General features: G+C 38.0%; 1 long non-coding RNA gene across 1 annotated transcript; it reads left to right on the top strand.

Annotated features, from left to right (window-relative positions):
- Positions 1-966: 966 nt before the first annotated feature.
- On the top strand, positions 967-9,118 carry LOC131481814 (uncharacterized). The gene is made up of 3 exons (XR_009246584.1): positions 967-1,027; positions 8,408-8,563; positions 9,073-9,118. It is a non-coding gene; the product is annotated as an uncharacterized LOC131481814 (long non-coding RNA).
- Positions 9,119-9,919: the final 801 nt, after the last annotated feature.

Here is a 9,919-nt window from a genome sequence, read left to right as displayed (position 1 = left end):
CTGATCTAGAGACAAGAAATCTGAAATATTAAATCCCTGAATCCTGCCTATCTTTTTTGATTGAAAGTTAAACCCATTCTTCAGGGCAGATAAAACTCTCAGGCAAAAAAGCACAAATGCATAGGCCATGACATGGTAATCTGCCAGAATGCCAGAAAATCTCTACAGGTCTGTAACTGAAGCCCTTTCTGAGCTAATGGATTACAGACCAAAAGATAAATACTATCTCCTCACCACATGCACAGGCCAGGTTCATTTGCGCCACATACTGGGTTTGCTGTGTTGACTTCTGATGTTCAAGATGAAGGTCATCTACAATTTTTTTAAAAAGACCTAAAATCTTAAAGATGCCTGGGACAAACCACTGTTCCCATGTTACTTTCCTGAAGACAGAAATGCTCTTCATTTATCATCTCTCGTCACCTGTTACAAGCAGTTCTCTTTCATTATACGTTGACCAATAAAATGATCTTAAACGTGATACATGAATGTGGAAATTTGTTAGATTATATTTATCAGGACATAGCTGCTCCAATTGTCCACTTATTTTTAGAATAGAACCTCCATGAAAACACTAAGAAAAATTCTGACAGATTTCGTAGGTTCTAAATGTGTTCCTCCCTTCTGCAAATTTGAGCACTAACCCCAAAATGTAATGATGATTAGGGCAATCACCCCCGATCTTAGCAGTTCATTCAGTAAGTGGACAAGATATGCACTCTTGGTGGTTCATTGGTTTTACTGAGAAACTCACTTGACCGTTGGTTTTCTTCTGTAGGTAACAGATGACAGAGCAGGTCCTGGAGTGGTCACTAACTGGGGAAGTTTATGACCATACATTTGCATCTGCTGTGATTCACCTGGATAGTAAACCAAACTGAGATTTTATTGTCCAGTTCTGTATCCTTTAAGTTGTTCAGGGAACACTAATTGCTAAAAGTCCATCTGGAATTTGGTACTACTTATGGCATTCCATCTTGGCAAGGGATAGAGGATAACTTACGGATCCTGTTTGGCCTTTCAGAAGGTACTGTTTTTTAGTTGAGCTACTAGGTGTGTCTAGTATGATGTGAATATGAATTTGATACTCAATCTCATGAGAATTTCCAACTCTCAAATTTCTAAGCTTGAAAAATGGAAATTTGATACAAGTGTGGAGCTCAAAATGGGGTCACACTTGAGATCCTTAGGTCACCGGTACCATGTTCTTGTAAAGTGATTCTCATTTTATTTTTTTAATGATTTATTTCATTTTATTTGAAAGTGTGCTAGAGACAGACTGAGAAAGAGTCTCTTCCATCCACTAGTTCACTTCCCAAATGCTCACAACAACCCTCCTACTACCAGGAGCCCAGAACTCTGTCTGGATCTCCTACCTGAATGACAGGAGCCCAAGTACTCCAGGCATCCTTTCGTACATTCACAGTAATTACTAGGGGCTGGATTAGAAATGGAGCAGTCAGGACTTAAGTCAGACATCTCATATGGGATACCAACATCACATGTTGTATCTGCTTAATCTCCAGTGTGAGACACAAGGAACACAGGTGATAGCTGCAACCCCAGCTGCAAGAGAGGGCTGATTTTAAAACCTTACTGGACTTTTCTCTGCTTCATGCCTTGGCATCTGATGACTGCTTCACCTAGGCTGTGCCTTTCCATCCTCAGACCCCAGGACACAGCTGACATAATAAAGCCACATGTCTTTACCTGCTGTGGCACAATGCTGGCCCTGATCGCTTTTGCTTTTTACTTGTTGAACCTCTTATCTGGGGTGAAATCAAGGCTTTGACTTTAATGTAAATGAAAAATATATTTTTACAAAAATATCAAGGAAGAAAAGAAGGAAGGAAGGAAGGAAGGAAGGAAGGAAGGAAGAAGGAAAAAAAGAGGGAGAGAGAAAAGAAAGGAAAACCAGGATACTCTAAGAATCATATTGATAAATTATATTGATTCTGTTAAAAGAGTAAACATTTTGCTAAGAAAAGTAAAAAAAATATTTTTAATTGTACACATTTATGAAGTTAAAATATCTCAAATTTATGTACTCCATGAAGCGAGAATCTCCTAGACTTCCCTTGAGAGTTGTCACTCCAGGGCTTTTCTCTTCCCACCTAATGTATCTTTGCTACAATGTCCACTTGAATACACGCAGAACTAAGGCACAGGTATCATATTTAATATAAGCTAGCATCATATCTAAACTTCCAGGGTTGCTGAGTACTAAGACAAACTTTTAGTGTGTTTTGCATATGTTAATTCTGAGTCATCAGAAAAGAGCCTCATATTAATAAACTTAAATTCTCCTTTATGCAGCCTTATATACCACATTTAAGGTTCACTCACATATTTCCTCCTACTTCTTTTTAGCTGACCATAGTTGGGTGCTAATATGAACTTTTGTGGAGAAAGTTGTTTCCTTCCATATCTTCCCATTTGGATGAAACTCTAGTAATATTGATGAGGAGGCAATACAACAAGAACAGCATCCCTGAAAGTTACAGGACTTGCATGATGTGTGTATGTGCTTTCTAGACAATAGTGCCTATTTGTCCTTAGCAAGAAGAATGTGACTTGATTTTTTTTTTTTAATTTGGGAGGCAATCTTGAGTGTCGCTAACACAGATAATCTCTGATTTCCCTCCTTACCATGAATTTGATATAAAGACTCAATGAAATTAAATAGTCTTCTAAGTATTCAAGAGTCCTTTAAAACACCTACACACCGAAACCTGCACCTACTTTTTGTGATATTCCTTCATTTGGCTGATGAATTTAATGTTGTTTTCTTCCCTGCTAACTTCCTTCAACAGGACTTTCACCTTTAAGAAAAACATCAGTCCAACTTTTGAAAACAAATCAGCCATTTGTGGATTACAAATACTGCCTTGGAAGGTTCCTGGCTTTCATGGACACTCTGTTGAGAGTGATTATACTAAATCTACATTTTTTTTTTTAATTTTCCCTTTAGGCCTCCAAGGCACTACCAAAATTCATTTGATTTCATTATGTTATAATTACCACTGTCCCCTCATTTCTAAATTATATCATTTTTGTTAAGCCAATTATTTTCCTTCAATCTTTTCAAATGAATACAAGTGAAATCTTAGAAAAATATGATGCCCTAAAGTGGTTTGCGTTATTACCATCAGCAAAAGTAGTAACAAACTCTGGTTTTCAGTAGTTGTTCCACAATACCAAGCTGGTGGTTGTGTCCCCCAGCCCCTTGAATTAAACAAAGCACATGCTGACATAGGGTCTTAGGAGGAGGCTGTTCCTTTGGAAAGTATTACCAGAAAGGCCTGGCGGGAGGAGAATGGGAAGTGAGATAGGAAACACAAAAAATAAGCAATGACTGATTGGGTTGTTCTGGTAGGCTTCCAGAAACTCTGAATAATTTGGGGAAACATACTTCAGAGTTGTTCCACCAGTGAGTGGTGATCATCAACCGACCGACCACCAAAGATGTGAAAGAGTTGCCACTGGAGGAATTATCTCCATGGAATTTTTCAAATGCCCTAGCTGTAGGCTGAGGAAATGCCTCTGGATTTAGATAAAAATCAGTTAGGAAAGCTAAGTGACACAGATACTTAAGGAAGAGCTGTTAGCACATTGAAAATACTGTACCACAAACACAGGTGCTTGACACTGGGGCAGAAACAGAATGTAGATTAAATGAGATCATTCATATTCGACACAAAAATAAAAACTGTTGTCAACATCATCAACCATTGCCTCTGCTTTTACACTTCATCTCTTTTACTTAGGCTATTCAGAGTCTAGACCGAAGTTTAATTTATTGCCTTATGTCACCTCCTTAAGAATGCTTCATCCTTGGGACCAGCAGAGTGACACAACAGGGTAATCCTGTGCCTGCCACACTGGCATTCCATAGGGACACTGATTCAAGTTCTATCTGGTCCAATTCTTATCCAGCTCCCTATCATTGGCCTGGGAAGTAAGTGGAGGATTTTCCATGTGGGAGATCAGGGGAGAAGCTCTTGGCTCCTGGCTTCAAATCAGCACAGCTTCAGACACAGCAGTCACTTGAGAAGTGAACCAGTGCATGTAAGACCACTCTCTGTGTCTCTCTTGTTCCCTCTCGGTAACATCTGCATTTTAAATAAAGATAATTTTTAAAAGTGCTCCATCCTATTTTTTTTTTGTTTACATATTGGAAAGCATCATTTGGAGGAGCATATTGATGATGTAGAATAAGGCAAAGACAATCAGTTTATTAGACAGCAATAATTAAGCCAGTAATTTACAAGTGTGTCAAATGTGAATCAAAAGGCATAGCTACAGTTTTTAATTGCTATCCTGTTTCAACTCCAGACCACAGCTTTCTAGCAAGTCAGCGTTGACAGCTTCATTTCAAGATGTAGCTTCCTTATTTGTACAATAAGAATCATCACAGATAGTTTGTAAAGATGTTACTATGAGGTGGCTAACACATTGGGTAATTCAAACGTTCCTCCTATACTCCTGAAAGTTTTCACTAAAACATCAGCCACACTTCTGGATTCTGCTCTATACACATATCATCTTAGAGTCATAATTCTAAGTTCCAATCACAATGCTGATGCTCAGCCAGGTGACCTTTCTGAGCTTCGTTCACCATGTGTATAAATCAAGAGACATGGTGCTATTTAACTTCCCGTTACCACAATGATACACAGTCTACAGTGTTCCCCCTCTTGCTTGGTCTATTGTAAGCACTCAGGTATTTGCTATAGTTTTCGTGTCACTCACCTCTTAGGGTTTACAATCATTTCATAGATCTTCAGCATAGCCACAACTTCCCAGTGATTTTCATCTTCACTTCTCCCCAGTGACTCAAGAAGGAGTGTGGATGGAGATACTGTAAGCTCACCATGCGTTTCTGCTCAGTTTTTCTCTTTCATGGAAATACTGCTATTAGTTTTAGAATGATACTTGGCAATGCTGTCTTTGAGATCCTGATCCTTTACAGCAGCAAATAAAAATTGAGAGATTGCAAATAAAAATAGATAGAACTATTCAAAGCATAAAAGTAAAATAAGATATTTTAAAATGTAAAAATAGAATGAGTAGAATTTATATCTGAATAATTATCTGTGTCTCAAACTCTAAACATCAAAAATTTTAATAATTTAAATGGAAGTCTCAGGTAGAATCAAATTGGTAGAATAGAAACAGGAAATCAGTAAAAAATACCAGAAGATTAAATTAAAATGCCTTAAATCCTAAGGTATTACAATTATTATAAGAGAGTCCTTGTGTTGATTATATAGTGGCAAAAAAATCCTAGAATATTAAAAGAAGAAAATAACAGGTTGTTATCAAAAGAACTCAAGTGGTTAAGGTATATATGTTCATTTTTTATTATATAGAAAAACAGACACAGAGAGAGATGGAGGGAAAAAGTGAGAGAAAGATCTTCCATTTGCTAGTTTATTCCCCAAGCGTCCACATCAGTTAGGACTAGACCAGTCAAATCCTGGAGCCAGAAACTCTACTCAAATCCCCACCATCAGAGACTCAAGTACTTCAGCCACCATATACTGCCTCCCAGGACATGCATTAGCTACAAGCTAGGTACCGCAGAGTGACACGTGGATGTCCAAGACAGTGGCTTAGCCAGCTGCACTTTCTCCCCCACGCTCCGCAGTAACTTTTGTGTAAATTACTATATTCTTCCATATTATGTTTTCATCATCAAAGTGTAAGAGTCAGCCTTTTTCAATAGATGAAAATGGACCTATAAAGCTGAAAACAATGTAAGGGTCTTAACTTCCTTTTACGTATTGTGGCACACTCAATGTCATGCTTAAAGACTCTCAATTAGAAAAACACAGGTCAATGTAATACAAGTCAAAATGATGTATGATTGCTTCCCTAAATATCTATCTATTTATTTATATTTATATATTACATGTTTATGTATAAATGTATATGAAGTTTACAAATATATATAAACATATAGTTTACAATAATCTCTCTATATATATGTATATATTTGATCTACAATTGAGAAGCATATTTAAAATGGATAAAATCTTTATTCGTTTGATGAAGTCCACAGAATGTATGTAGACTCCAAAACCAACAATTCAGATTCTTTGTTACACTCACGGCTCCTTCTGTGAAAAAGACGAACATGTTCTTCACGTTGCTATGGCACATCATAAAGAAAATCTTGGGCCAAGTAACTTAAATTATGATAAACAGTTACTAGAAGGTCATTATACTGTTCTTTTGTACTTTATCCAGTGAGCTCTGGGATATGCACAGTTTTAAACAAGTAATTTGAAATTCAGTGCTAAAAGAATTCCTAAAAATACAAGGCATAGCATTTGTGTGCAAAGAACATTTGACAGGTAACATTCCTTGACGCATTCAGGATGCACATGTGTCCAGATTAACATCTTCTCTGATAAGTCAGAGTGCATGTTCTCTAGCGACAAGGGTCAAACATGAGCAGGTTTCTATCTTAACAAGCGTTCAAGTACACAGGGCTATTAGTTCCCATGTAACTCCAATAATGAGCACCATGCCTGGCACTCAAAATTTGTCAAGTTATTACTATACATTTCTGGTTTTCTTGAAAAAAAATTGTCATTTTACAAATTTGTTATTTGTGGAAATTTGTTATTTGTGGTTCCAGTTTCCCACCTAGGCATACTGGAGAGGAAGCAGTGCTGGCTCAAATACCTGAGCTCCTGGCCACCATGACAGAGGCCTGGATTGTACTCCCCACGTCCAGTTTTGAGCCTGAGTAGCCCCAAATGTCGTGGATATTTGGGGAGTGAAACACTGGATGAGGGGAACTCACTATCTCTGTTCCTCTCTCTTTCTTCTCCTCCTTCTCTCTTTGAAATAAGAATTTTAAGAATATCTGAGTCTAAGAAAAGGAGAAAAGGATAGAAAAATTTTAAAAAAAACTCCTAAGTTGTGTTCTCCGCCAGAGCTAACTATCCACATTCTTACTGAAAAGCCAGGTATGCTCACAATGAAAATATTTTAGGAGTTTCATCTCTAATTATGCTGTGAACATTCCTTTAGCACCTACTCAGTGTTATGCCCTGGAGAACAGTGGAGGTGAAGGTAGCAGGCCTCACAGTCACTCCACTCTTGGCTGCAGCTCTGCTGTTAGATGGAACCTTTATCATGTGTCAACCAAGGAACTTGGCATTTATCAGGGTGGGTGCTGCGCACTGCTCTGCTGACAAAGTCGATTCAATACATGTCATCCCCACTGTGCAGAGATGTTCGAATGCCTTGCTCTTTCTTCTGTCAAATCACCCTGGCAACTTAGTCTTCCTTTCCACTTCAGCCCCTTTGCCCCATCCTCTAATTGCTTTACATTCACATTTTGAGCTCCCTTTCATGCAAATTGCCTATACATGTGGCTTTGAAGAAGTTGCTAACTCTGTTTCTTCATATTCACCCAGAAGATGTGAATATCTGCTAAACCACCCACAGTGTCTTACGCAGATCTTAAGTGTCAACGCTGAGCAAGGGTCACATTTCTTAATCTGTGTACTATCCCTGCAAAGTAGAATCTGACACAAGGTTTTTGTGGAAACACTTCCTTTTAGATTGTTTGCTCTTATGGTACATGGGTGGAAGTTCGGGGAAGAAAAAGGCCATCATCTTGAGGGTTAGAGAAAGGCAAAAAGAAAACCAGGAAAGGCAGCCAGTCAAGAACCGCTGTGCAAATTACAGATCTGAGGAACTGGAATTCAGTCTGATATATGAGATTTGGAGCAACTGTGTAGAATGGGCATCTGATACAGCTCAGATTTGGAAAATGAAAATAGTTACGTTCTAGCTTGGACCCCAGCGGCCAAGGGTTGTCCCAGGAAGGGTGGGGATGCTGTTAGCTTCCAGTTTGTGCAGGCAGTGGCATAGTTGATAAGATCTATGCATGGGATCAGTGTAATTGTACCAGATAAACCCTGGAAGAAAAAGAACTGTTGAGTGCCAATTGAGTCCGGGGTCTTTTAGGGTATACCTAAAAGTATAGTAATTGGCAATAGTAAACACTCAAAAAAATGGCAGTTTGAGAATGTGTAAAGAAACCTAGATGACACGCACAGCAATCATTGCATGCCTCAAGACGTTCGAGGACTGATAAAAAATATTTTTGTTCATCCAATCACCTTTACCAGATTCATGAATATATTGCAAAAGCATCAGAAAGGTTGAATGGCCACCGTCACACCCACATACAAGATTGTTTTAGGAGTGGACTCTGCTGTCCATCTCGTCAGCTTTTCCTGCTCAGGTTAGTCATGCTTTTAATGATTACCATCAAATATCTGCCATGTGCCAGAAATTGTGCTTGATGTTTTATACACAATACTTCTGCTAATCTTCAAATCAGTGTGATTCCAGCAGTACAAAGAACCCTCCTTTTTTACAGGAGGAAGCTGAGACTTGGAAAGAGAAGTGAGTTAACTTAAGTCATCACCGGTGAGAGATTCCAATGACAAAATCTCCATCTGGTTGTTTCCGAGTGTATGAAGCATCACCACGGACTCTCAGGTTTAGGATTTCATGTTCATTTCTCAATTCCAAGGTAATGTTTGGCTTGGTCTGATTACTAACTTTGAACTCCTCTTTCCTTCACAAGAGCTTCATAGCCAACTTATTTACTGAAAATTCAGTTTCACTGTCTGAATCCAGTAGTCCAAATCTAATTGGTCCCAATTCTAGCCTGACTCAGAACCTGGAGTTTCATATTTTTACTTTTATCTTTTCTTATAGAAGGCCAAGCCCATAATTAAATCAATGATACCAAATGCCTTCCTGCATTCCATGTTTTTTTTAAGTGTGTCTTTTCTTCTGTTATTTTCATGGTTTTACAATCAGTGTGTCTGCCCTAATCCCTACTTTTAGAGGAAGATAGATTTGTACAATGTAATATTTGCTGTTTGAGTTATCATGGATTGTGCCAAGGGTCAAATAATAATCCTAGCCAAGCGAGCTTAGGGAAAGAAACAATAAGGGAAAGAAAACCTGGAAAATGTAAGTGTGTTTGTGTGAATGATGAAAATACTTTCTCATGTGATTTATATGTAAACACAGGTGGAGGAAACAGGTAACCCTCACTTCTGATAGAGATTGAAAAAAAAAACTGGTCTGATGGGGATGAGAAAGGAAACAGATTTTAAAATTTAAACAAAAAGATATGATAGGTAAGAATATGTTTTAGTCAACCTCCTGGATTCTTTGCCTAACAATAGTTCATTTTTCTCTGTCACTCAAATCCCTGTCCTTTAACTTACTAAAATTGCTCAAGAAACTGTCTCCAAATCATCTCATTGCTTTGATGCTTTTAAACTGGAATTTTCATACCAGATACACCTGGGCTATTCTAGATAGCACAAAATTCTTTGTGTTTTGAGATTCCATTTCCCAGTAGATTCAGTAATTATAAAATTGCTTTTGGATATTGAGCAGAGAAGTTTCCCAATGACTTGTAGTTTCTAGTTCTAATACATTCTTTTGGAACCAAACGAAAGCAGGAGAATCCTATGCAATGTTCCTACCCCATAGTGGGAGGAAGACATCCTTGCTCTTCTTCCTTTCCCATCAAGTTTTTTATTCTAAACTAAATGCCTCGAAAGCTCTTATTTTTCATATGCTATGATTTGAAATCCAATGCTGGTCACTTCCCTCTAGTTATGCTACAAATTGTCAATTTTCTACTCCTGCCCAAATACGTTTTCCCCCAGGTAAATATTTGCCTGCTAAAACCCTCTCTGGAATCTTACTTTCCTCTTTTTTTAAAGATTCATTCATTAACTATTTACTTTTTGAAAGAGTGATAGGGATAGGCACATGTATTATTAGAGAAAGAAAGAATGTTTCCATCACAAGAACGTTTCACTTCACATCATCTCAGCAGTCAGGGCTTTGGCCAAGCCCAAGA

Source organism: Ochotona princeps, chromosome 14 (genome assembly GCF_030435755.1).
Source record: "Ochotona princeps isolate mOchPri1 chromosome 14, mOchPri1.hap1, whole genome shotgun sequence".
Classification (NCBI taxonomy): Eukaryota; Metazoa; Chordata; class Mammalia; order Lagomorpha; family Ochotonidae; genus Ochotona; species Ochotona princeps.
Note: the sequence above shows the minus strand (reverse complement) of the source record. Positions and strands in the feature narration are given on the sequence as shown.